A 27,679-nucleotide genomic window follows, 5' to 3' on the forward strand; every position below is an offset into this window, starting at 1 on the left:
CCGTTGCAGTAAAACTGTGATCTATATATTTTTGTCATGCAATCCTCACCCTGCCTGCACTCAGAGAGAAGCTGGTGGTATATTGAGACTTTGGCCTTTTCTGTTTCTTTCCTTTTTCTCTTCACATTTTGTCTGTCTGAACTTTACCTGTCCTCTCTCCCGGTCCCTACATTACAGAACAATAGTATAACACTTCACTGGTTGATGCTCTTTAGAACGTTTTATGGTATTGGGGGATATTTCAACCACTGCCTTTAATACCCAAGAGGTTGGCAACGTCTCCTGTCTGAAAACATGACTACATTTGAGCCTTGACCAGAGGACCTTTCTGGGTTTGTTTTATGAAAAACCATTTAAAGAAAGACCTTCAGCAACAACCTGGATCTTATGTCTCTGCTTTAATGTGTCCAAGACAAATGCCCCTGACTTTGAAGGTACTCGCCGCTTGGAAATGCAGAGAAAGTCATGACCAGCCTCGAGGGACAGAGTCAAGAGAGAAAATGAAAACATGAAATGAAATATAGCAAGATGCGAAAATAATCCCAGACAGTCAAAGAGCAGCCAATTTGAAAAGCAGATAATAGACTATTTATCACCAAATTCAAGTGTCTCCATTTTTATAAACGGCAAGCAGAAAGCCTCTCTGGGCAACTGGGCTGTAGCCATGGAAACCCACTATCTGTATACTATGGAGAGATTATTCTTTCATTTCTGCCTTCAGTTAATTGTGTCATACAGCCACTCTGATCACACACAATTACTGCAAAAACCTAGTCCTTAAAATGTAATTGGCAAAGAAATGGCATAATTATTAATTTTCATGATTCATGTTCCTCCTACTTGATAAGTCCTGATTTGGTAAATAGAAAATGTTCATTAAAGAGTGATCACTTATTCTGACTTAATCATAATGTTTCCAAGCCAGCATAATTACATTCTTCAAATTGGATTGTTGTGTATAGATGTATTAAAACATTTGAAATTACATCATTTTCAAGGGACTGACTGAACATACCTGCTGCACACAGTGGGATCACCGTCCCAAAAATATTCATTTTAAATTCCCTGAAAACTCAGGACGTAACTTTGATATGATACTGGGGACACAATGTGTTTTAGAATAAAGGAAAGCTTATATCATATATTTTTTTATGTAGCTGCAAATTTGCAAATGTATTTCACATTATTAATTTGCACATTTGTTTACTGATTGGGTTCATGAATTAAAAAAAACATTTATGTACCAAATGCAGTTATCACGTTTAGTGGGCCTAACCTGCCCGCTGGCCTTAACAACGCTTCAATTGTTTTTTTGCATTTTCATCTGGACGGATATTTATTTAAAACAGTGCTTTTGTGGACTGGGTAAAATAAATTTTAAAGAAGAAAGAAAAACATTTACAAAATACCTGTGTTCATGTTTACTAGGCCTAACGGTGTTTTCTTTATATCAATTAAGTCAGAAATGTTTCAGAATAATCGTTTGGTCTGTAAAACATCAGAAAATAGTGTGAAATGCAAACTACAGTTTCCCTTAGTCCAAGGAGATTACAATGTTTTATAGAACCATTACTCCAACACACAAAGATATTCCGTTTACAATGGTATGAAGAGAGAAAAAGCAACAAACCCCCACATTGAAGAAGATGGAACCAACCTACCAACAAATAATTGATTCATCGTTTCATCTATTTCGACAGTTGTGTTGTGGCAGAGACAATTTCCAAATAAGCAAAAGGTTAGCTGCCCATTAATTTGATTGAATAAATATAATTTTATTGCATAAAATATAATAACTAAAGCTTGTATTTGTGTTGTAAAACATACTTTTGGTAAAGGTCCTGTCACACATATCCATATGACAGAAACTTATGCCGGCGCATACGAAATATCGACAATAGGTTGATATATATTAAGGGTATGTTGTGATTGTTTGAAGGACGCAGACGTTACGCCAAACACGCCAGACATACAGCCCTGTCACACAGTTCCGTATGGCAGAAACATGCCGGCGTATATGAAAATTAGCTAAAAATGTGTCAGAGTCCAAGCTGACGTATACATAACTAATTATTATACGTATGTGAAACATTGATAGCTTATCACTTACTTATTTAAAACGTATCAGAGCGTCTGGCCAACGGAGCTGGAAAAGTGCCATCTGGTTCACGTCATGCTGATGCTGGAGAACAGCTAACATGCTGAACGCTAGCTGTACTGTAGAAACACGTTTAATAAGTTACTCCGTCGTCAGGCATAATGTTAACATAGGTTAGGAATAGGGTATCCACTCCTTATCAATCAATTGGCTGTAGGGTTCACCGTCAGCCGACGTAGCCTATATCTATTATATATATATATATATATTTTGTATACGCCATATTTGTGTATATCTTATGCATTCGTCTGATACATTTTGTATTAGTAAGTGATGCGCTATCAATAGGTTAGACATGCGTATCTGTATACAGTGTTTCCCCTACCATTGTCTTGGCAATATATATATATATATATATATATATATATATATATATATATATATATATATATATATATATATATATATATATATATATATATATATATATATATATATATATTTTTTTTTTTTTTTTTTTTTTTTTTCCCACAACTTTCAATAGTAACTTTCTTTGGATTGGAGATGAAAGCACCAATGATTTGTTTTCCCAGAGGTCTAAGAAACTGACAGTGTCACAGAGATAATACCGGCAGATGGGAATTTGCATATTGAGGAACAAGGCAAAAGGTTCACAAGAGCAGCATGTCACCAGCATTGAACATTAAAAATTGGTAAGGACATACAGGAAGGATATTGTCAGTGACAATTTCTAAAGGGGGTCACTATGGTTGATTAAGTAAAATAGTTTTCTCCAAGATTAAAGTGAACTGCGAAAATAGCAGTGCCCTTTAAACTGTTGACGCTCATGAATTACTGTCATTAGTCACCACAAACAATCACACCACAGGCAGGTGAGTGCTTAGTTTTGTATCCGTGAAACCTTTAAAAATTCCCAGGAGCAAGTCTGACCTCTATTGAAAGATGCATCTGCTTGTATATTGGAGATACAAATACAACTGACCTCATCTAACATGAAACATTAACAGTATAATATTATCTGTCAACGGATGTCAGGTCTGGGACTGCAAAATGCATTTTGTAGGTAATACATTCCAATAATATTGCAAGTGACATATTTAAATGGGGAAGTCAAAGAGACATTCCCCAAGGAAATCAACGTGTCAACCTATTTTGAATGAAGTGATTGAAATTCATTGTGTTATGCCTCGTTGTACATGTGTTGTCAGTGGAGAGTCTGAATTAAGGAGTGTTGTTGTGTCTTTAAACAGCAGTCAAACGGAAGGAAGGGGAGCAGACTCCATGCGAGGGGTTCACACAGACAGACAGACAGACAGACAGACAGACAGAGAGAGAGAGAGAGAGAGAGCCAATAGCTCCCCAGTGGCCAATTAGATTAGTCTCCAAGTGTGCGTGTGAGTGTCTCATGTAAGCATGCTTTGTCCGTCAATTTTCCAGAGAGAGACAGACAAGGAAAGAGGAGAAAGATAGAATACATGTGTGATCCAACTGTTAACAGAAACAGCGTCCCTCTCTGTGTTGCTGGAAGTTGCCAAAGAGGTCACAGATACAGCTTCTCTGCTGGAGACAGACCAAGTCCTGCACCAAACCATGAATCTTTCTGAGAAGCTTTATTGTGACAAAACTTTCTGTCGACATTGACTACAGTGGCTGAGTGAAACGTGTAACAACACAGCCAGATTTCAACAAACAAACAAATTTCAATTTAGGCCACAATGATGCCTCACGCCGACTAGGAGGCGTTTCTTCTGAGGCTACGTACCATTTACCGAACATAATTTACACCTTGATGCCAGAGCGGTGGCTGGATAGCACATTACAAAATGCACTTTGGTTTCAGGTACATATGTTCCTTCCAAATGAACATCAATGTTTTTGCGTCAGTCCCGATCTCACTCTCATTTTACAGTAACTCCACTACGCATGCTCCACAACTTTTATTCAATCTAATCAGGTTGAATTATTAACGGCTTATTAAAGAGCAGTGATACGTTTAAATATTCATGCCTTAGAAGGTTATTGCTTTAAAATTATTTGTTTTTGGAGAGTTACAAATGGTGCATCGTGACTCGTTCCGTCTGCCTCTTTAGAGGTAACGAAACACAACGGACAACACGGTGATCTAATGAGAACGCAACTAGACACTAATGGTCTTTTTTGTTTATTTTGCAGTTCATCAGTTTCTCAGGCAATATTATTCAGTCGGCTTACATTATTATTAAAATAATAATGTGTGAGGGGCTAAAAGCAACAACGTTAATGGGTCATCTTTACACAGGAGAGACGTGGGCAAACATGGATTAAACAAACCGTTTTGAAGGTGGATTTGGGCAGAAATATAACTTTACAAAAAGCAGGTGAGATAGGTGTGACACGTGTGTAGACTTTGTGTTGAGCTTGTTTTGATTTCAGTTCTCATCAGACCGCAGTAGCTGATTCCCTGTAGTATACGTCACGCCTATCTATTTACAGCACAGTCCATTTTCAATGCAATTCCTTTATTTTATTATTTAATGCTTGTCACATTGCTTTTACTGTAAGTAAAGGGAAGTGGCACTGGGAGAATTAGCAGGCATAAACAGGCATAACTATGCCTATTCCATAAGAGCCTGGTTTGTACTGGAATCGTTTGCCAGAGCCCAGTGAGCATTTTCCTGCTGAGTCGCTGGAGAAACACCTTTTAAACATTTAGGCTAAAACCAGGACCTTCTCTAAAAGGGGTTATGAGATGTTCTTGTCCTAGCAGGAGCCAAATTTAGACTTTTGTTTTGAAACAATGCTCACTACATACAACACATGGCAGCGGCAGAAGAAACAGTAAGGTAATTACATAACTGAAAGGAAACAGAGCACCTAAACCCTAACACAATACAGTACACTAAGAACTAGACAAACCACAGGATTAAGGCATGCAGGCAAATTCTCATTTGAAAACGTAAAATAGACTAACCCACCAAAAGGTTCCGAGATTCCTTGTCAAAACAATAAAGTTTCTAAAAAGTTATGTTGTCTAACGTTTTCTGTGCCGATTAATGCTGCTTAAATGTGAGGTTTCCATTTATAGACATGTTGCTATTAATAAACATGCCGTGACACCTTGAATCCACAGTCAGGGATGAGTTTGAAAGCAACCCAAACCCTGAACAGTGCGAGTGTGAGGCAGTGCTGGTAATATAACATTTCCTGTAATTAGGCAAACACACAATCCATCAAAAAGTATGTATTAAAGTATCATTTTAATTCTTTCCAGGCTACTGACTAGAACCAAGAGGAGAGACCACATCAGTCCAGTGTTAGCCGCTCTACAGTGGCTTCGATTAACTTTTAGAATTGACTTTAAGGTCCTCCTTCTTGTATACAAAGCCCAAAACGGAACCGCACCAAGTTACACTGCCAACTCTCTAATCAACTATGTGCCCCCAAGAACATTACGATCATCCACTACTGGTTTATTAAATGTTCCCAGAAACATCCAAAAGAAAAATCAGGGATGCAGCCTTTTGCAATTATGCACCAAAGCTATGGAACACTTTACCTGCAGACATTAGGGAGGCAAGCTCGCTCAATATCTTCAAAAGTAAGCTAAAAACATATCTCTCTTTTAATGGTGATATTTTATATCTCTTTACTTTGGCCTGTTAATGGTGATATTTTATATATTTTTATCTTAGCCTTTTAATGGCGCCACTTTAAACTAATTTAAATTATTTCATTAATTTTTGCTATACCTGGTTTAACATTGTATGAGTAAAGTTAACTGAGATAAATTTCAGAGTGTGTATTTTCTGAAAAGCCTGAGATCAAATAGACTGTGTTACCCCGGGAAAAAGAGGAAGTTTCTCTGATAAATGTGTATTGGAGAAAAACTGGCTTTAACCGAAGGGAGTAAACCAGTTGAAGGGCCACAGGGGCCCATTGTTGATCTCATGCTTTCAAAATATGGCTCTGACGGTTTAAAACATTTACAAGAATGGTGTGATGAATGTGATTTCCCGGCAGGAGGGTCGTTAAGTACGGCACAGATACGGAAACTAGGCATGATTTCCAATGTTATTTTAATTCTGCTATTTTTATACAATTTTAATTCTGCTATTTTATCTGCTATTTTATATTATCTTAATTCGGCTATTTTTATAATGGTACTTAATTGTTATGTTTATGCTGTGAAGCACTTTGGGCTGCAATTCTTGTATGAAAGGTGCTATACAAATAAAGCTTATTATTATTATTATTATTATTCTTTTCACTAACACCACTTCGACACAACACAGCACTTTCTACAGTGACTGTTGTGTCTCTGGTTTTAGCAGCTTTTCCCTCATCAACTTCTCACAGAACTTCATCTGAATGGCGGTGGCGCTGTTTTACCAAAACATGATACTGACAGAATTGTTTTGTTTGAATTGTTTCTTTGACTTAATCCAAGAGGTTAGTTGGTGTAGAAATGCAGGAAATGTTCTGGAGGATGACCCCCAGACACCCCCACCATTATGTATTTTTCCAAGTTTCCTCCCCCATTTTTAAACTTAACCAGGCGCCTCATGGTGAGGTACAGAGAGATCTTTCTTATTCTATATTTTGAGGATAAATATGTGTTATATCTGGATTGTATATGAAAAAACTAAAATGAGCAAAAGAGAAGGTGGTCATAAGGTCAGAGAGAGTAATAGCTCAGTGAAATGTCCAGCCCACAGGTCCAGCCCTGGTCTATGGTGTCGGTCAGTCTGAACATCGACTTCCTTTCAAAGCTTTCATCCAACCTGAGGCTACACATTTAATAGGGCTTTGACTTTATTGAGGCCATAAAATTAAAACATTTCATGGGAGCTTTTGCACTCATGATGCGTAGACTGTAGCGTTGCTACCGTAAACGCCTGCATCGACTCACTTCGAAACCCAACAAGCAGCGGCTTGAGGAACTTCCAGAATGGGCTCTGCACTCGTTAAATATAATGAAGAGAAGCAGAGAGTTCAGCTACAGCCAAATGAATGGAAATCTTGTTACTTGTTAATGACTTTTTATGGCATAACTGTTATACATTTTAATTAATTCATGAAACAATAATAAAAAAAGACCGAATACAGCAAATATGTGATTTTAGCACTGTGTTAGCGTATAGACCTACTAAATTAGTATGTCTTCTCTCGTATGATAATTATCCTTCACTCCATCTCACTCTAAATGTGTGGGACTGCCTCTCCTCCTCTTTCTCATTCTGGTCCACCCCTTAGTATTTGTCCTTTGATTAATTTTCATCCTTCTCTCCTCTCCCTCGGTGCCTTTTTACTGTCTGAAATCTGACAGCACAGATATATACTTGACCACCGAGTCATTACTTTGAAGTAAAAGGACATGGCTTTCTCTCTTCAGTTGTACACTCACTTTTCTTTTTCTGGATTTATGAGTCGTTACGGCCCTGTGTCTGAATGGGATAGCATCGCATTCGTCCAATCACTGGAAGAAATGGGTGCACTTAAAAAGCACTTACAATATTTCTTCTCTGACAGCTGAATAAAAAAGGTAGCGGTGAAGTGGCCTATCACCAAAAACAATCACCTCTTTTTCTCCAGCTATCTCCCGGCTCCATTTTTCCTCTTTCTTCTTTTTCTTCATCCACCTTTTATCATCATCCCCTACTTTGCACACTCTCACTCCTTTTTCTCTTCCCATTTCCGGTTTTTCTATTGACCTATTCCCCCACTTTCAAGACCCATGTAAAAGGACTTTATGTATCAAATCCTAAAAAAAGATTTCATAAGCATTGAATGGAAATCCTAATCAAACATGGATCACATGAGTTCACCCTTAGTGTGAGGACGGATCAATGCTAGCACCTAATGAATCTCTATCACAGGTTTCTGTGTATCTTAATTATTTGTTATTTTAACACTTTCACGCACACGCACACACACACACACACAGCCTTAAATTTAAGTCTCGATTCCACCCTGCAACGCAATACCTCTGCCTCTTCTCCCTCTCTTGCTTCCTCTTTGAGCTTCTTATCATTCAAACCCCTGCTGTCACACACAGATTTTTCTCACACTTCCTCCCTGCTTGCTTTTTAATCTTATCTTATGATGCTGTAATTTCCTCTGTAATTTGCATTTAGGTGAGCGCTGCATGACCTACATGGAACTTGCAACAAGACCAATCATTTCCATTCCTTTTCAACTGACCTGTTCACAACTGTCCTGCTGTCATGGACTAGTTCTGCTACATTGGCAGAAACTGTATTTCTCTGTGGGCATGAAATCCCTGTTGGACGATTTTATGTGACTGTTAAGCAAGTGGGACATTTAGTGCTTAACATCACTAACGTCCAACAGAATTTACTGTTAACAAAATTGAAAACCGTTTTTAGTTATTTAGAAAATGGAAACAGTACTTACACTTGCTGGGTTGTATGTGAAAGTGAAGATCCAAAATCTAATCAATTCATCATCGAGTCCAAGAGAACGTTTGAAGAAATTCCCCCTAAGGTGTTTTTTTGAGATATAACGTTCACAATAACAGGACGGATGGACTGACAACCCATTGAACATTTTACGTGCGGGAGGGCATTAAAAGGAACTGAAACGAGAGCTCAGCTGACGTTCACTAAACCGCTGAACCATACAGCAATTGTCCGATCGTAGCTTAGCAACCATAACTAGGCATATTGAAGTGGCGTGCAGTAAGAGCAATAAACTGCATTTATAGAGTCTTCTTTAGCCTTTATCACATACAACATTGATCTTCTTTGATGTAAAACTGCAATCATTAGCATGTCTGGCTAACTTGCTTCATACAACCTCCCTACCCCGTATAACCAAGTGTTACTTAAGGACAAGGAGCATATGATTAACCAACTAAATAAGTTTGTGGGGTTACAGGTTGTGTAAAATAAAAATCCCCATACACTGTCAAGTATCTTCCCTGTGTGTGGAAGTTGGTCCTGGTGCTATCAAAACGTTAAACTAACGTTAGCAGCTCTGTCCTACTCTTTATTAGATTTGGGGACGTTTACACTCCAGCAACCCCCAACCAAAGTGACCTGAGATCACTTTATGTTTACCAAATACATCGCTTAGCCATTCAGTTCACTTTCATCCTAAAACTGAAAAACGTATTATGTCAAAACTACGAACAGCTATGTAGCTAAGCAAGGAAAGAGGGTCATGTGTTAACTAATGAGATTTACTGCCGAGCAACTGTGTGCTTCGGCCAACTATTCAAGGTGTCCATATTCACGTCTTACTTCATCATTTTATCCTATTAAACATTTGTGTGCAGCAATTAGCGTATGAATTCTTCAGTTATATTATAAAACACTATAAATTCTCCTGTTTTGTGAAGTCACAGTATCATTGACCTTTGACCACCAAAATTGAATTAATCTAGTTCATCCTGGAGCCAAGTGGACGTGTGTGACAAATTTGAAAAGATTCCCTCCGCGTTCCTGAGATATCGAATTCACGAGAATGGGACGGACGACCAGACGGACAACCCGAAAACATAATGCCTCCGGCTGTGACTGTCGGCAGTGCGGAGGCATAAAAAGCAGTCTGATCTTAGCACTGACATTTTTCCAGGATTCTCATTTTAAAAGGCGTCAGCAGGAAACATTATAAAACTGCAGACAGCATATTCAACCAATTAATGTAGCTAACGCTGGCTATAGCTGTTCAAATCTAGCGACAGTTGTCATTTCAGTTGCCAAAATTGACAGTCGTCAGCTAGAATTGTGAAGCCTGCTTTTGTTTTGCTTAACTTACAAAAAATTACTGTGAATTTCGAGTGGTAAATCTGTCACCATTATCATAGTAAACTGAATATGTGCTCGACCAGAACGAAGAGCTTGACAGTCATAGCAACAGCAATTAAAGGAGTTAGGACAAGCTAACGGTCAGTTCTGGGAGATTTTGTACTCTGTGTGTAGAGCTGTATTTACTTACAGCAGCACTTATGTACTCAAGTTTTTAGGTACTCGGTCATCATGAGAGCAGCAAGAAAGAAAAACTGCCAAAGTTAACAGATGGCATGTCTGCATTTGTATGGTGCTCCTTCATTTATAGCTGCACAGAAAGCATGAACCAACCACTTGTCTCTCTTCCCTCTTGTCTCCCTGCCAGCCCTGCTAGTGTCTTTGGGCTCTTCCTTCACTTTCCTCCTTTCCTTTTCTTTCCATCTTCAGTTCTAAAGAGAGGCGAGAGGAATACAAAAGGGAAGACGAGGAGGAGAGTCCACCGTCCTGAGTGCCAGTGCCAGCTGCTACTGCTGCAGAGACTATCCATCCAAAATCCAGGCAGAGAGGGTTAACGGTGCTTTGGAATTCAGCCCTTGATGCAAACTCTGGATGCTATGTGATGCCCTAACAGTGATAACAGAAGTTACTCCAGTCTACGCTCTATAAACAATGTCACAGTTACAAGTGTGGCCACTTTACAAATCTGTCTTGTTCACAGATGGCAGAAAGTATTTTCATCTTTCCTTCATACATCCACGTTACTGCGTATATACTCATTATAATTGTATTTAGAATATCCGTAGACAGCCCTAGTATGCATGGACAATTCTGTCCACCCAACTGTTTTTGGGGTCGACAGTGACTGTAGTGCAATCAGTTGTAACATACCTCTGTGTAATATATGCAGGCAATACAATGTTTTGTTTAGCACTATATTAGGAGGCTTCAGTAATTCTTGTGACTTTGCAACAACAACAAGTTAAACTTGAGTCAGCAGCACAATGCACGTCCACCACTCATATATGCAAAGCTATGTGCATAAATGTGTCTATTAAGGAGAGAACACAGAAAATGTTGTCCAAACGCTGAAGACAAAGTATCCGACATTCTTCCATTTCAAACTGACCAAAGAGTAAGTGACGTGTAGGAACTTCCTATCATTAATCAGCTTTCCTATCAGCCAGCCACAACATAAAAGCTGAACTTGTAAACAAAAAACCTGCTGTATCAGTTAAATCTAAAGTAAATAGATGTGGGAAGAGAAAAGCAGCTTTAGATTAACAGCTGTAATTACAAAAACGAGCTCTGAGAGCCAGAAGCAGCGTCAGCAAATGAGAGAATATATTTCTACCTAAGTTCAGGGAGTATAGTCAACTATGTGTGGTGTAGTGCACAGGCTGAACAATGGAACGCTTTCAAAAGGCCAGTCACAATGGAGGAGGGTTTGGAAAACAACTTCTGCACTTCAGGCAAATTGCAGTTATATACACTGAGGCATTCCTGACATTATCCTGTAATAGCTAAATCAAACAGAAAACATCATTATGTCCTAACAGGCATATCGTTTCTATTAACAATTGTGTTGAGCTGAACAACCGTCAATAAATAAAAGGAACTCACATTAAGTGCACAATAACGGTTTAATATAAGCGCCATACGCCCTAATTGCTATAATAAAAACAGAATTGGCTATTACTGTAATAAAGTGCTGGTTTCATTTGCCTCAAATATTCTGTCAGGAGCTAAAGGGCTTTCAAATGGTCCAATCGGAAATTAGTGTTGCCATGCCAATCCATGTCATTCATAACTGAACTTTTAACTTTATTACATTAACTTAGTAACTGTATCTAGGTGTGTGTGTGTGTGTGTGTGTGTGTGTGTGTGTGTGTGTTTCTCTCTCTCAATAAAGATGATGATTTGTAAATATTCATTGTAGTGTCCATAGTTTCATTGGAACCTAAATAAATAATGTTATTGTGTGCAATGAGCCATCTACCTGTCAGTGTTTATGTATATATGTGTGTGCGTGTGTGTGCGTGTGTGTGTAGGTCTACGTCCATGACAAAATAAGATGGGGGAGTCGGCCTTGGCGGTTTTGTTGAATCTTCAGGGGGCCTCAGGACTCCATAGTTTGGGAAGCTCTGCCTTAGATCATTTGTCAACTCTCATAGTTTGATTGAAGCAATGTTGCAAGAATTCAAAAAAAGCAACTCAATAGATTACTATTGTTTTTTTTGGCTGCTGCATATGTACTAGTCCTTTATATATTTTACCAGCATTTGTCTGGTAAAATGTGGTCATTTTAAAGTTATCAACATATTAACTAGGGTGCACCGTCCGGTAGCTCACCTGGTAGCTAGCCAGGTAGCTAGCCTGGTAGCTAGCGTGGACGACCCATGTACAAAGGCTGAGTCCTTGGCCATTTGCTGTATGTCGTCCCCCTTCTCTCTCCCCCTTTCCTAATCTATACTTCACTATCATTAAAAGGCATAAAAATCCCGAAAAAAGAACTTTCTTCACGGTAAACTAATGAGTACATTTTTAATTCAAGTGGTGGTTCAGAGCGAGCAGAGTCTCTGGTTTTTAGGGGGAAGTCTATTAACTAGGCCTTGGCCCTACGCATTTCTTGAAAAGAGAGCAGGAGGGATTCCTTTGCTCTTCCTCACCTCTCTCCCTTGGGTGCCCTTTCTCGCTCGACAAAGTGATGCGAAGGTGAGAAGAGACAAAGAGATGAGAAGGTTTCTGGCAGGCAGATGAGATGAAGTGAACACTTGACAGACAGCAGCCATGAAAACTGCTCCTGTCTGTGTTGCCATATATCAGTGGTCTTCACTATTAGACGAGAGCTACATTGATAGGACAAAGTCAATAGGAGAGCCACTTTTACCGCATAGTATGAAATGCTACATCCAGTCATAAAAATCCCATCTGCTTATTAATATGTCACCTCACCCAGAACATACAATATGCAATGCAGCCAACCAATTAATTCAAAACAAGCAGGATTATTTTAATACTGGGATGATGTTGTCAAACTCTGCAAACAATATTTCTGCTGAAGCCAAAAAGCTGTCTTTCACAATTCTGTCTGAGAAGGTTTTTTTTCTCAAAAGATGTCTCAGTTAATCGTTCAGATGTATTAGTTGTCCTGTGTATGAGCCTTTGTTTTCCAGAAAGAGAAGAAGAAAGGTGCTCTATTGTTTTTTACTAATTTCACTTCCAGGTGCGTAAATTTCGTTGAATTTTGGATGCGTCGTTTGGAAATGCCGCTCCAAATGACTTCGCTTGAAACCAGAGCGAGTTTGTTTGCACATTAAGCACAAAGGCTTCGACTCGTGGAGGACAAATAAAAATTCCTCTGTCCACTTTTCTTGAATTTTCCATTGCTCGTCTTGTATGGCTCGTATCTTTCTTTTTTAACGGGAGCAGCTGTTGTCTGTCCACAAACCACATCTCCAGCATCTTCCTCTCGATTTGCGGTGGTTTGATGCTCCAAAGACAAATCTTCATTTTTCTCGTTTGTCATGCTTTGTTTCTGTCCACCTGGTGTGCAACTTTTTAATAAGAAATCGATCCATTTTATGTCTGTAGAAATACACGCTAACTAGCATGTAATGGTAAAACAAGTCGACCAGAGCCAAGCTAACGCAAGTATGAAGTGCCAGGTTAGTCGTAGTATCCTCAAATTTAGCGATATAAAACTATTTTTTAGCAATTGTCCATATTCATAAGCATGCTTATGATAACATATTTTTTAGTGACCTTAAGTTTGATTTATTTCTATACTAGCCCACCACGTATCTACCCGCCCAAGAGCACATTCACCATTGTAGTGCAGGATAGACCGCCACAACTGGCAACTCCGCCAGTCGGTGTTGGGACGAGCAAGTTTAAATATCTTGTTTCTAGTCTATATTTACATATTTTATCAATTATTATTATTATTATTTTTTATTAATTGTAGGCTAATAGAGCAGACACTGTGTTTTGATGGGTTGTATGTAACAGCCCTGCTTGTTTTTATGAAATATCTGTATTGACTCCATAATCATATCTATCACCCCTTTATTTAGCCCACTGCCACGCGAGCCACCAATTAAAGCTTGACGAGCCGCAGGAGGCTCGCGAGCCCCGCAATGAGTAGCACTGCCATATAACAAAGACAGTGGCTTAACAGAGCCAGTGGCTTATTCATTATGAGTCGAAATAACTGAACATTACTGTAGAGGTGACATGAGCATTTCTGGTGACAATAAGTTCATAAGTGATCAGTGAAATGGTATCAGTAATGATTAGGATTGGCTATCGTTTGCATTTAAAAAAGAATTCATTTCTGCTTATCGATTCTATTTATTAACGATTCTTGATTCCGATTCTTTGAGTTGCGGGTCAAAAAAGTGAATATTATATTTGCTAATAAATCTGAATTTTTAAGACTTTTTATTAAACTAATGATCTTAACTTGAACTACTATCTACTATCTATGCATTACATGCATATAAAACAGTTGGCAGCAAAACGTTTTGAATAAGTTAAAAATGATCACGTGATTCATGTCCCACCCTGCTATTGGTTGTCAGCATAGACCTTTGTGATACTAAAATTATGCTTGAACATGTGGAGATAGACCTTTGTTGATCTCACTGACTCAGCAAATATATACAAAATCTGCATAAATTAGTGATGCAGATAGACCCTGTTAACTTTAAAGCCGTTTGAGACATAGACCTCAAATTTGTCCAATTTGTCAGATAGACCTTGTTAACCCTCAGTTGACGACAGGCAGAAGAAAATGCAAAAGAACATTATTTGCGTCTTGGAGAAAACAATACAACTGAGTTGAGAAGGATGACCCGTGTTATAAGAGTAAAGCTCAGTGCGTAGCGAGTGTGTTGTTGAGAGAGAAAGAGAGCTCTAAGCTCTAAATCTGATCACAAGTGAAGTGGAAGCATTATGATGGCTGTCTGGAGGACAGGACAATTAAAGACGGTACCATAATCCAGAGAGAACAAAGCCCTCAGATTACTAGTAAAATGCTGGGATGGAAGGCCGTCTACCCTTATATCACTCATGTGGAACAAAGGGGAGGCTATAATAAGTGAGACATACAGGAACACATGGACCTGAGCCTGTAGACAGGTAGGACACACATATACTGAAAATACTTTCTACTGTGAGTTATATGGGACTGATGCATTGATGTGCAAATAAATTAAAAAAATTACACATTCATTCATAACCACACACAAGAAAGAAGATATGCAATGAAGTTGCATTCTCCTTTTGTCCTTTTTTACCTCTGGCACAGCCTTTCACATTGGACAGAGGGAGCAGTCCCTCAGTCACACTTAATCTCCCAAACTGATGCCAGAGAACCACAGTGACATATTGCAAGCACCTGCCTGATATTGCACCACATTAGATTATTTGCAGCAGGTTGGTACACAACTGGTAGTTGCTCTTGCTCAGGGGCTACTTGGGGAGGATCTGAGACTGTCACTACAAATGACTCATGGTGCTACCTGGAGACTGTCCTAATCATGCTGTCAAATGGCATTCTCCTCTTCTTACGATGACGCACCAGCAGATACAACTACACATAGATATGATCAGAGAGAGAGAGAGAGAGAGAAAAAACACGGCACTTCAGTGAATAAATGACATTATCAATGTCACTGCACTGAAAAGTCAACCATTTTCTTAATGAACTCCCATGACATCCTTAGGGAAAAACACTGAATATACACTCTGTGGACAATTTATTACACGTTTAAACATCTCCTGAGCCATGAATACTAGTCAGAGAGGTGTTGATTTAACCCTGGCTTTATTACTGAGGTTATAGTTTGCAGTGGTGTTGAACTGGAGTGGGGAAGAATGTTAGAAATACAATTCAATAACATACAGTCCAGTACGGAGTCCACCTCTCTCGCACTGGATTCAAATTACTTGCAGCATGTGGAGGTGAAAGCTATTGAGCACTTAAGATATGCGCTCAAAACCACGGCTAAAACCAATGCAGTCTAATACAACAGTCCTGCAATAAATCCTACCTTGATGGAGGTTTTAATGTTTATAGAGGATTTGACTATAATCATTTTTGAGGGTGTAGTTTTAGGTGCTGCCAAATTGTATTGTGTTATGCAATTAGCGGTTTCTATTGATTGGCCTCCCACTGCAGATTCAGACTGTGCTAAAGCAATAACTAATGCTATATAGTGTTTATCCCTGCATATATGCGACCACACTTGCTGGTAGACAATACTGGATTAAAGCAATGATCAAAGTGCTGGAGCCCCGCTACAATGTGCCTTCACGTGTACATTTCACTCACTGCCTGCCTTGTATAAACGAGCACCGTGTCAGTAGGTCAATAGGTCAGATTCTTATGATGGAGCATTACATTTACATCAATCATTATATCTATTATATATTCATTTTCATATTAATAATATACCGGTATTTGAGAGTAAGAATTATGGTTGTATGTTGTAAATTGTATGTTGCGCCCAAAGTTTAAATTATTACAGCTTTGACCTTGGTTCCCGCAGACAATATTTCTTATCATCTGAAGACAGCTTAAATGGAACATCAGTCTGACACCTCAATGCTGTGTGTAGACTAAAGTAGAATAAATAACCTAAGTAGGTTATTTATTCTGTGAAGGAGGCTTCTGAGTGTCTTGTGCAATTGAGCTAACTTGAGTTGTGAGGAATGATTGTGGCGAGCGGCAGGCAGAGAGAAAGAAAGTACCGGCTGCATCAATCGGATGACCTGTGTGTTTATCCAGTTTGAAATCCCCCAAGACCAGAAGTGACAGGAACTGTATCATTAAAAATCTCAGAGAGTAAAGATGCAGAGGAGAGGAGAGAGGGAAAGTAAAGAGGCGAGAAGAGAAAAAGGCTAACCCAGTTAGGTTTGTGTGGCTCTATTAAACCTCTGCTCCCTAGGTATTACATTAACCTAGTTGAAGCTTTTCCTACTGAGTTAATTAAACAACATTGGAAAGGGCTTCTGAGTCCCGCCACTGCAGATTTCTAATGATGTGATGAACATCAACAGCTCTGGACTCAGAATTGGGTGTGTGAGCAGGACGGTGATCTATAATTATATTATTTGGCTGTGTTCAAATGACGGAGTACCCTCTGCGGTGCAAAGCATGCGACTGCCCGGAAATCTAATCTGGTATTTGGGCATTGATTTCAGCAAGCGGGAAAATGCTGGATTGCTCATTGTGTTTTGCTGAGTGTTCCAATGTTATTAGGTATTGAGGGGCAGCAGAAGACTGACTGCATTTCAATAGTATTTACTGGTGCTTTTGGTCCACTTCCTTTCCTTGAAACCTTCATGAAATACATCAAAGAGTAACCATTTCAGTTGCCTCCAGTCGGCTTTTAAAAAACACAGAGAGAGAGATAGTACCAGAGTAGAAACTACTTCACTTCTACAGTTAAATTACACAACACTCCACAGAACCAACTGTTTGATAAACTACAATACTACTATAAACCGGGCCACGCCAGCTTGTAAAACAGCAAATTTTAACGGAGCGCCTGCTATCTGTAGATTCAACTTTGACCTGTGAATTTGCTCCATTGACCATTAAATAGCAAGACATCTTTAAACAGCACAGTACACAGAAAATAGAAAGAAGATAGGGCAACTATGGTGACTGACCAGACCTAGCATGCTCCTGGCTGCATGGTACAAAAAAAAGCTGGCCAGCATCTGGGGAGGTTTGTTAGAACCCTTAGAAGTTTGAAAGATTCTGGATCGTTCCAGGCCGAACCTTTATAAAAAGGTTCTAGCAGGAATCAAAAAAGGTGCTCCTAAGGAAACAAGCCGAAGAACCCTATATGGTTCTTATTAGCAAAAGTTTTTTCTAAGAGTGTAGTTGACCAACTTGCCCTGTGAGTATTGGCGAAGACGAGCAGATGGATCTTGCTGTGCCTTTTTATGGTGTTAGCGGGCCGTAATAAGAAGGACAGAAGGAGACAATCAAACGTTGCGACGTTCTCTGCTAATAATAAAGTTGACTTTCTTTTCTGACTAGATTTTTAAATCAACATAACCACAAAACCATTATTTTGAACACACAATCAACTGTTTTTTTCCGCACAACATCCGCTCCTCAGACCACGGTCTTCAAAATCTATATAAAACAAACAGGATGTAGCATATAAATTAGGGAGCTTTAGAGAGAGCCAGGGTGGACGTATTCCCCCCAGCTTTATGCAAAAGGTAAGCTTATCAGCTTCAGCTTAATATTAAACAGACATTTATGAGTGGGGTCGATCTTCTCATTTAACTCTCGCCTAGAAGGGAATAAGCGTGTTTATCTTTAAGGTAATAAAGGCAATACTGGAAATGTAGACACTGTTGTCGTGAAATATATTTTGAGTTTTATTTGCTAGATAATTCCCTTCAAGAGCTGTTGAAGAGGGCATTTGTATGACTCGATGAGTTTGTTTGAATTAAGAGTTTAGTCATTCAGTTGATTTGCCTCTTCAGAACAATTTCGACATTGATTTGATTTAAATGGTGTTTTCCTCTTTCCGCTCCATGAGCCCAAAGTGCTACAAGGTTTCCCTGACATCCATCAATGATTGTTTGTGCTTTTATCAGTGGTAACAGAAGCCATTGATTAGTAACTAGACAAACAGAGTGGAAATGAAAGGACTGACATTGACGGTGTTATCTCATCTGATGGTTTGTATAGTTATGTGATTTATATTGGAAAAATGATTAGAGATAAACAACAATAACAGATAACCGGCAATTGTGTGGCAGACAAATGAAGATTAACACGAATAAAAGTCACATTTAATTGATTTCCAGTAAATCATACAAGTAACAGTTCAGTGCACTGCAAAGTACGAGGCTTTCTTTGGTTTCATGCCGAGTGGTTTTTAGCTGTGATTCAAATACCTGTGTGGCTAAAGGAGTTAAATGTGTGTGAGAAAGTTAAGTAGTTTACAGTGATAGGATAGAGTGTGTACTTGTATGTGTGTAAGAGAGATAATTAAACACATTCACTGTAAGTAGTTTAAAATGATAGGATTATGTGTGTGTTTGCCCATGTGCGTGTTCGTGTGTGCATGTTTAAAAAAAAAAGAAAGAAAAAGGCTTTTTCCCCAATGCAACTGCATGTGGTTCCACAAGCTGGAGGGGTTTCACATAATACCCACACATTGTGAAATCAGCCTGGTGCCTTTTGGTATCACAAGTCTTTCTGATAGCCCATAAACTTAACTGGAAGCCTTTTACCTCAAAGCAGTGTTTAAACTGGATGCACATCACACAATTCCTTCAGCTCATTAAGCACTCAAATTGCTGTCACAGCCAAATTTGCACACAGCCAAATTTGCACACACACACACACACACACACACACACACACACACACACACACACACACACACACACACACACACACACACACACACACACACACACACACACACACACACACACACACACACACACACACACACACACACACACACACACACCGAGAAAGCTTTCATGTAGATGTTTAGAAGTCTACGATCTGTTTCAGAGTTTTAAACTCCTAACGTTGAATATAAATTGTTGTGCAAAGCATTTTATTGCAGCCAAAGTTTTTCATCTCGCATTTTTGCATTTGGACTGGTAACTGCTTTTTATTCTAGGATGCCTTGTTGGTGAGGGTACACACACACACCGAATCAGTATAAATTAACAGCAGCCTCCTACTGAACGCTGGTACATTTTAAGCAACTGGTCAGTCTGTATTTTCTAACAGCCTAAACATGCCCCACCATTCTATCTGCAACTAAGCCATCACATTAAAGTTAGCACAAAAAATATTTGAATTATATATATAACATACATATACATATACATATATATATATATATATATATATATATACACAGTATATCTCAAAAGTGAGTACACCCTTTAGATTTTTGCAAATATTCTGTTATATCCTTTCAGGGGATAACATTATCCTACTGAAACTTTGATATAACTTAAAGTAGTCAGTGTGCTGCTTGAATAACAGTATAGATTTATTGTCCTTTGAAAATTACTCAGTACACAGCTGTTAATGTCTAAACAGCTGGCAACAAAAGTGAGTACACCCCATAGTGAACATATCCTAATTGTGCCCAATGATGTTGTTTTCCCGCCCTGGTGTCATGTGACTCGTTAGTGTTACAAGGATTCAGGTGTAAATGATAAGCAGGGCTGTTAAATTTGGTGTTTTGGGCACAATTCTCTCTGAATGCTGGACAACATGGCACCTCATGGCAAGGAACTCTCTGAGCGGCTGAAAAAAAGGATTATTGCGCTTCACAAAGATGGCCTTGGCTATAAGAAGATTGCCAACACCATGAAAATGAGTTGCAGCACAGTGGCTAAGATCATACAGCGGTTTTCCAGGACAGGTTCCACTCGGAACAGGCCTCGCCAGGGTCGACCAAAGAAGTTGAGTCCACGTGCTCAGCGTCATATCCAGAGGTTGGTTTCCAAAAATAGACGTGCGAGTGCTTCCAGCATTGCTGCAGAGGTTGCAGAAGTGGGATGTCAGCCTGTCAGTGCCCAGACCATACGCCGCACACTGCATCAAATCGGTTTGTATGGCCGTCGCCCCAGACAGAAGCCCCTTCTGAAACCGATGCATAAGAAAGCCCGCAAACAGTTTGCTGAAGACAATGAATCCAAGAACATGAGTTACTGGAACCATGTCCTGTGGTCTGATGAGACCAAAATAAACCTGTTTGGGTCAGATGGTGTCCGGCGTGTGTGGCGGCACCCTGGTGAGGAGTACCAAGACAAATGTGTTTTGCCTACAGTCAAGCATGGTGGTGGCAGCATCATGGTCTGGGGCTGCATGAGTGCTGCCGGCACTGGGGAGCTGCATTTCATTGAGGGACACATGAATTCCAATATATACTGTGACATCCTGCAGCAGAGCATGATCCCCTCTCTTCGGAAACTGGGCCTTAGGGCAGTTTTCCAACATGATAATGACCCTAAACACACCTCCAAGATGACAACGGCCTTGCTGAAGAAGCTGAAGGTTAAGGTGATGGACTGGCCAAGTATGTCTCCAGACCTAAACCCAATTGAGCACATGTGGGGCATCCTCAAGAGGAAGGTGGAGGAGTGCAAGGTGTCCAACATCCGTGCGCTCCGTGATGTCGTCGTGGAGGAGTGGAAGAAGATTCCAGAAGCAACCTGTGCAGCTCTGGTGAATTCCATGCCCAGGAGGGTTAAAGCAGTGCTAGATAACAATGGTGGTCACACAAAATATTGACACTTTGGGCACAATTTAGACATGTTCACTATGGGGTGTACTCACTTTTGTTGCCAGCTGTTTAGACATTAACAGCTGTGTACTGAGTAATTTTCAAAGGACAATAAATCTATACTGTTATTCAAGCAGCACACTGACTACTTTAAGTTATATCAAAGTTTCAGTAGGATAATGTTATCCCCTGAAAGGATATAACAGAATATTTGCAAAAATCTAAAGGGTGTACTCACTTTTGAGATATACTGTATATATATATATATATATATATATATATATATATATATATATATATATATATATATATATATATATATATATATATATATATATATATATATATATATATATATATATATTAACATATACAGCACTCAACAGCAGCAGCTACGCTTTGAGTTGAAAACACTCCAGTAAGATGTTGTTTTTGTAGTGAACACATTAATCAGGTAGTTTACTGTGTACTGACTGCTGAGACGACTCATGACATTCAGCACAAGGGATTTACATTTGAAATCCGTTCTCAGTATTCTCAGAATGTAGCAGGAGTTTAATGAGTGTGTGTGTGTGTGTGTGTGTGTGTGTGTGTGTGTGTGTGTGTGTGTGTGTGTGTGTGTGTGTGCGTATGTGTGTGTGTGTTTGCATGTGTGTGTGTACACACGGTTTAAAAGGTAAGAATCCTATTAGCGACCTCTTGGCCCCATGCTTAGTCTGCCAGCTGACGTCTTATGTTCTGTGTTAGATACTAGGCCGGAGTTTTGCCCCTCTGAGTTCGTATTACAGATTTGCAGGGGTTATTTGATTTTCAATCCGTGAAAAAGTATTTGTGTTAGATTGTTTGCATATAGGCATGCTCACAATGGTAATGCAAAGCTACAATATTTTCTCGGGCTGCCTCCTCTTAAATTACTAATGGATTAAAGAAATCTTGGTCGACTCAGACCAAAACATGCTTTTTTCATGATGACAAAATCACACGAGTGTTAGTGTTAGATGGGCACGTCATTAGTTTTGCAGGTATTTGGTAATATACCAAAGGATCGGACAACTAATTTTGACCTGATGATGGTGCTCAATAAAAAAAGACGTGATTAACAAATCTCTTACATTTCATCCTCTGGGCACCAAGGTTTTCTGTACCAAATGTAATCCATATTACATATATTTCAGTCTGAACCAATAGTCTATACCAGGGGTCGGGAACCTTTTTGGCTGGGAGAGCCATAAAAGCCAAATATTTTTTTATGCATTTCCTTGAGAGCCATATATTTAATACATTTGAATGCAACAGCGGCATCAGTGTTTCATTGAACAGGTGCTCTTTTATTAAATAAACTAAACGTTTTAGGAAAGCAAAGGGAAACACACCACAGATCTCTGGGACGATGTGAGCTGGCCTGTTTGTGCGACTTTGCAGCTCAGAAATTTAAATTGAACTGCTCAGCAATCCGTTTGCAGTTTACTTTAATATGTTCCATATCTTTTTGTATTTTATCCAATATGTGTACCCTGTTCAATAAATGTGGACCGTGTTTGGCCCTCGACGTAGTCCCAGTTTTTAATGTTGGCCCTCTCTGTGATTGAGTTTGACACCCCCGGTGTACTGCTTGCTTTGTGCAGTTTCTCCTTTGCTCGGTTTTGCGAAGGGTGGGGCTCCGCCCCCTACACACACAGGTGTGAACACACCTTCACCTACAGCCAGAGACAGAGCGGAGGAAAGGAGAGGAGAGAACTAAAAACAAATCCACTGCTAAATGTTTTACTTTAAAATGACACAATATAATTATTTATTTCTTGTTAATCATGTTAAAAATGTCAGCTCAAAATTGTCTGCGAGCCATATCGCATCATCGAAAGAGCCATAGGTTCCCGACCCCTGGTCTATACCGACCGACAAACAGACTGAGAGGCACAACACTAGCATGGCTAAAAACCTCAGCTCATGTTGAGGCTGATATTCATACTTTCAATTTCAGTCGCTGATGAAGTCAGATACGCCTGAAAACTCAGAGAAAGCTAGTATGTGGACGTCACACATTCAAGCAGATAAACAGATATTCTGGTCCTAAAGTCTATTCAAAGTACTCTGATTGAATAGATGTTGTCTGAGATATCTGTATCATGTAGTAAGTATATTGCAAGTTTTGAAGAGCATTATTTTGACACAGTTGTGGTAAAAAGGATCCATAAGTTATAGCATGAAGTGGGTTTTTTGCCCCAAATTATTTCCTCAAATGGCCCTTTTCTTAGACCTCCAAGGTCACTCTTCGCGTTTTATGGTGCGACACATTTATAGACAGACCTCTTTAAATTGCATTGCCATGGACACATTAAAGACATTGCTGTGAATGCTCTACCCGGACGTTAGTTTATAACAGATTGTTCTAACCGCATTAAATGTAATCTGATCTGAAGATAAATCATGTGGTGTGATTCATCAGTCCCTTCATAGGGTTAACATTTTTCTCCATGCATTAAACTACAGAGCCTATTATATTCATATATCTTTCAATAGTAGTATTTTCTACATTACTATGCTCAAACAGTAACGTCCCACATACAGTATGTGTGGGCACAAACGCTTGTTGTGTTTGTGTTGTGCCATGTGTGTATGAAAAATGAAAAGAACTGTAGAAAAAAACATATAAATAAGTCTCCTTGGCACATCAGTTGTTTGCATCTATCTTTTGGAATCTGTGTGCAGATATTTTTGCTGATTTATACAATTCTTTAGGATGATGTATATCTTAACTGCAGAACAAAAGATAGCATCGTAAATTACTGTATGCTTGGGAGGCATTTGAGTTGACAGTGGACAGTGCTCCAAGGCCACCATGAGCACAATGTTCCCTCTGATAAAAGAGCAGATTTTAGGTTTCACTCCGAAATGAATATCTAGAAAGTAGATTTAAAGCAATGTGATGGGTCTGTAGTGTTATGTTAGCCTACCCTAATACACAGTGTCTATACAAGCATAACATTAGAATAGAAGGGGTTTAGGTGTTATATTGGCCATGATTACAAAGACGGGCCTGCTTTGTTGCTGCAGTCTCTTTGAAAGCCAGGAAACATCCAGAATGGAAATGTGAGCATTGTGCTCAATGCATTGGATATGGTGTGTGGCAACTCATGCATTCATCACCACAGGATCAAAAACATAGTAACTAACGCACCTTTAAAAACTGGCTCCTAAAAGTGAATTTTGTGGGAGAAGGTAGAAGGTGAGGCAGTTTTATTTAGCCTGGTGTACTTAGAGCCTGCGACCTGTGTTCAGGCAGTTCACAGAAACAGTGGAGGGGGCGAGGTGCGTCTTACGGGAGCCTGTCTGTACAACTATAACACACTGTTGAGATATCGAGGGCTGCTGCCTGTGATTTCCCTTCCCTGGGTGACAGTCTACTAACGTTTCTGTTTATTTTTAACAGTTAGATGATTAAAGCACAAGGGCAGGTTGAAGGTTATGACAGTCCTCACCACGGATTGCTAAGCTAGTGCCAGAACGCCCCTGCTTACATTTAAGCCTCAGAGGATGAAGCGTTGTCATCCTCATTTAAAAATACTGTACGTCTACATGGGATGCGAAGGAAGGGAAGATGAACGAGGGCGTTAGCTAATTTACTGACATTTCATTTAAAGGTGGCTTATTAAAAGCAGGCATGTAAAGGTAGGGACATGTTTAGCACACGTGTCAGTGTCATGCTGTGACATGTTTCTCTAGTCATGTCATCAGCACAGTTAGTGATACAGATGTTTTCCCTTAAGAAAATTGTCCTGAAAACCTATTTACTCAATCAGCTTCTTACTGTGCGCAATTAAGTCTGCATGGACACAAAATTAGAACAGTTTTCTGTATTCATTTTTTTTTCTGTACTGATTTAGTCATTAATATGAAATGTAGAGAAATGCTTAAGATTTGATTGATTGATTTGAACCAGGGACTTTAAGGGATTCCACTGTTCTCTTCTATTGCATGCAAATTGATTTTTATTTCCAGCTCCTTTGCCACTGATGTTTCGTGACACACCTCTATTCTAGTTTATTGTCACTGGTTATTCACATCGATTTATTTATGTTCACAAAGAAGGACCGCTGATAAAGTCCTGTGTCTCACCTGCATAAATAATGTATTAGTCCTTGTGGTCGTATTGTTATAAAGGCAAAGGAAACCTTATTATGAGGTGTCTGGTTACTCTGGGAGGCCTGACCTTCAGTATCTTAGATAGTAGAGTACATGTAGCAGTAGGGCTGAAACGATTAGTCGATTAACTGATGAGTCAACAATGACTTTGAAAATGGTTTAAATGGTTTTATTTCCTTTTTTTTTTTAAAGACAAATTGCCATTTGAGGACGTCAACTTGGGTTCTGGGAAATTGTGATTGTCATTTTCCACCATTTTCTCACTTTAACATACTAAACAATCAATTCATCATAAAACAAAATTGACAGATCTATCCGTAATGAAAATAGTTGCTAGTTAGTTAATCCTAACCCATATTAAACAATAAACAAAAGGGACTCAAACTGTAATTGTTGCCACTGTTTTCTGTTTTGTTTCAGTTCCCTGCACAACCAACCAGCATTGTTTGACCTACAGGAGCAGGCATGGGGGCGTGTGACACAACTTCTTTGTGAGCTACAGAGGCATCTACATGAAATTTGCAAAAGCTTGTTTCAGCATAACCTCTCCACCTGTAGTATAGACTGTTCCCGCCTACTCCAACAGATCAAATGGGAAGATGAAAGCTTATCAAACGGCCTTAACTGCATCTATTAAGAACTGCACCGACATTCAAATGTTAAGGAGTCTCTGATCCTGTCTAGTGTCCGTTTGCTGAGAGGAGAGAATCTCTTCTTACAATCTTCACCTCTTTTACCGAGCCCCTCCATCTACTCTATCCGTCATGGCACTCAGACTGCCGTTGTCTCTTAGCAACGCCGGCGGGCAAATCGATGGAGGGGAAAAAAGAGCGACAGAGAGATGAATGAGGAGGGTGATAGGACAAAAGGCGAGGAAGAAGTGGGGAGAAGGGCAAATGGGTGTCAAGTGTACAAAGAAAGGGAGAAGAGAGTGGGAGTGAGGTGGAGATGTAGGGGGGGAGGAGAGGTAAAAACCCTGCAAAGCACAGAGAGGGGAGGAAAGGTGACTGAAGGGATATAGGGGAAAGAAGAGAGGAAAGGTGAGAGGAGGGGAGGGAGAAAGAGGAGGAAACACAGTAGGAAAGAAAGTAGGGAGGGATACTCTAAATGTCAGGCTCTAACCAAGTCACTGCATTTAATCATTTGTCATTTGGGACCAAAATGTCAAAACGATAAAGTAGATTACATTTGGAGGGACCGTGCATGTTTTCTGTACTCGGACTACAGTACTAGGAAAATACTTTGCAAAGAGTTTGGTTATAAAATATACAGAGGTCGCACTTGCCCTGAGGAGCCAACTCCCAGAATAAGATCTGACTTTAAAGTCTCATTTCTTACTGTAACTTTGTATTAACCCCTGTAATCCTATATTAGAACCTGCAAGATTAAATGTGGGACTGCAGTAAGGCAGGTGTCCACAGTTTGTCTAAGTGTCCATACTCTGTCTTTCTCAAATGAAGCCCATGGGGTAGGACGGAAAAAGATGTTTGGCAGGTCGACGACTACAAAGCCTCTCCGTCCGGGCAGAGGGGGTGCAAAGAGCCGATGGCCTCCGACAACAGTAGCAGCCACTGGAGGAGGAGAATGATGCCTGCCTCTTTATCATTACACCACAGCGCACTGTTTAACCGAGCTGTGTTTGTTTGCCCCACAAAATCACCATGTGTGGAGACAATTCGGCTGCATAAAAAAAATGATGTTCTCAAAGGCTCACCTTGCTGTTTTGTTGTATTTCTGGGTGAAATCCCAAATCAGCGTTGGTTTCAACCACCGGTCCTTTTCAGCCTCGCTCGCTGCTGCTTCTTCTTCTTTCAGCCATCTAACGTTAGTGGCTCTCGTCGTTCATGGCATGCAGTCACGTTGTCTGGACATTAATGTGCGTGTTTTTCCCACTCTCTCTGGAAGCAAAGCAAGAACAACGGGATTTTAATGGACCTCGGATAACGAAATAAAAACAGACGCTAGCGGTTTCAACCTAGCTACGCAAAGGCAACGGGTACCAGATGTTGAAGAGGCTAAAGCCGGCTAACCCGCTCGCTGAACAGTAGGCTGTTCTCCGGGACGGCCCTCCTCAGCGACGAGGCGGGAGGAGCAGGAGGCGGCGTCGGTTGGTGTCTTCCTGGGAGGGACGGTCTTCGTAAACCCGGTGGCCACAGTGCTGTCACACTAACGAGCATAAATCTACAACTTCCTGTTATATATTTTCACAATTAAAATAGTGTGCGTTTTTAAACCATAGCATCTTGGCATTGAGGAAATAAAATAGGCAAAACCATATCGACCCGTGTCTTTTACCTTCATTTTTAGGAATCTTTTATCAAATGTTGCCGAATAAACAAACACCACTCATAAAAAATATACAACGTTTGACTAAATAAAATTAAAAAAGCCAT

The 27,679-nt window shown here is 39.7% G+C and overlaps 1 long non-coding RNA gene across 1 annotated transcript in view; it reads right to left on the bottom strand.

Moving 5' to 3' along the window:
- Positions 1 to 27,457, bottom strand: part of LOC115009373 (uncharacterized) — a 35,969-nt gene extending 8,512 nt beyond the window's left edge. The window contains exons 1-2 of the long non-coding RNA XR_003832372.1: positions 27,287 to 27,457; positions 27,001 to 27,184 (exon numbers count right to left, since the gene is read on the bottom strand). This is a non-coding gene — a long non-coding RNA (uncharacterized LOC115009373). The remainder of the gene's footprint in view (positions 1 to 27,000; positions 27,185 to 27,286) is intronic.
- Between the last annotated feature and the right edge of the window lie 222 nt (positions 27,458 to 27,679).

Source organism: Cottoperca gobio, chromosome 6 (assembly GCF_900634415.1).
Source record: "Cottoperca gobio chromosome 6, fCotGob3.1, whole genome shotgun sequence".
Lineage (NCBI taxonomy): Eukaryota > Metazoa > Chordata > Actinopteri > Perciformes > Bovichtidae > Cottoperca > Cottoperca gobio.